General features: G+C 40.7%; 1 protein-coding gene across 2 annotated transcripts in view; it reads right to left on the bottom strand.

Annotated features, from left to right (window-relative positions):
• Positions 1-1,854, bottom strand: part of CAP2 (cyclase associated actin cytoskeleton regulatory protein 2) — a 186,158-nt gene that overhangs the window by 126,825 nt on the left and 57,479 nt on the right. The window lies entirely within an intron of this gene.

Below are 1,854 nucleotides of genomic sequence, written 5' to 3'. Positions count from 1 at the left end.
TGGCAGTTCAAACCCACCAGCCAGTCCGTGGGAAGAGGACATGGTAGTCTGCTTCCATAAAGATTACAGCTTTGCAAACCCTTTGGGGCAGTTCTATTTGTCCTATAGGGTCAGTATGAGTCAGAATTGACTTGACAGCAAGGGTTTGGGTTTTGGTAGACATACAGATAGTTGGCTTATGAATAAGGCAGCATTTCAATCAACAGGGAAAATGGAATGATTAATAAATGGTGGTTGGAATACCGGGCAGCTATCTGAAAAAAAAAAAAAGTTGGATCCATACCTTACATCATACACCAAGGGAAGCTGAAATATGGATCAAATTTATGTGTAAAAAAAAGAACAAAACCATAGAAGTATCTGGAAAAAAAGTCTTTATAAACTACAACTCCAAATCTATAAGTCATAAAAGAAAAAAATCGATACATTTATGATAAACTCTACTACAAAAAAAAACTTTGCATGACCAAAAAACTCACTGTCAGCAGTGTGCCACGGGGTGAATTGTGTCCTCCAAAAAGATATGCTGAAGTCCTAACCCCTGTACCCGTGAATGTGATCTTGTCTGGGAAAATAGAGTTTTTCTTTGTAGATGTTATCAGTTACCAACGTGACACTGGGGTATGGTCTTCTAAAAGGAGAGTCATTATATTCTACATCTGCGTTTGTTGAGGAGCATCTGGGGTCTTAAGGCCTATTGCAAGCGGCCACCTAAGATCCAGCTATTTGTCTCTATGTGTCCAGAGTAAAAGAGAAAGAAGGAAACCAAATACTTAGAGACTAAACTAGTCCAGAGGACTAACCTGAACCACAACCTCATCTACCCTGAGACCAAAAGAACGAGATGGTGCTTTGCTACCACTACTGACCATTCTGATCAGAAACAAAATAGACGGATCGTGATAGAACAGGAGCAAAATGTGGACCAGAACTCAAATTCTTAAAAAATCCAGACTTACTGGACTGGTTGAGACTGAAGGACTCCCTGAGACTATTGTCCAGAGACACTCTTTAAACCTTGAACCAAAACTATTCCGTGAGGTCATCTTTTAGCTAAATAACAGATTGGCTCATAAAATCAACAATATCATCCGTGAGTGTTGTGATTCTTTAAGAAATCATCTCTCTGATGCCAAACGGTCAACATTGACTCAAAAACAAAGACTAGAAGACAAGGGGGCAAGGAAACTAGATTCCTGGAAACAGAAACCCAGAGAGGCAATAATGAGAAAGCTGACACACTGGAAAATGTAACCAAAATCACTGAACAAATCGTGTAGGAACTGTTACATAATGGGAACCTAATTTGCTGTGTAAACTTTCACCAAAAACACAATTACAAATAAAAATAAAAAAGGAGAGTCAACCACAGCGGAGACAGGCATCACGTAACTACGGAGGCAGATCCATCTATAAACAGCAGAGGAACGGCAATGACTGTGGGCAACCACAGAAGCTAGGATGGAGGCATGTAACAGTTCTTTCTTAAAGCCGCTAGAAGGAATCTGCATGGCCAGTTTGGAGTTCTAGCCTCCAGAAAGGTGAAATAATAAGCGCTCAACTGTAACTGAAAGGTTGGCCGTTCAAACCCACCCATAAAGATTACAACGTAGAAAACCCTATAGGTCAGTTTTAGTCTATCACACGGGGTCGCTATAGTCAAACATCGACTAGATAGCACCTAACAACGTGTGGCCACCCAGTCTGTGGCAGTTTTGTTTTGGCACCCCTAGGAAACCAAGACACGTCAAAAGACAAATGATCACGTGGAAAACATATTTGCACCTCTCATCATAGACCAAGGGTTAACCTTCTAAATACATGTTGTTGTGCTGTTGAGTCAATTCCCACCCA

The sequence above is a fragment of the Trichechus manatus genome, unplaced genomic scaffold (genome assembly GCF_000243295.1).
Source record: "Trichechus manatus latirostris isolate Lorelei unplaced genomic scaffold, TriManLat1.0 scaffold00103, whole genome shotgun sequence".
In the NCBI taxonomy this organism is placed as follows: Eukaryota; Metazoa; Chordata; class Mammalia; order Sirenia; family Trichechidae; genus Trichechus; species Trichechus manatus.
This window is presented reverse-complemented; position numbering and strand designations above follow the sequence as displayed.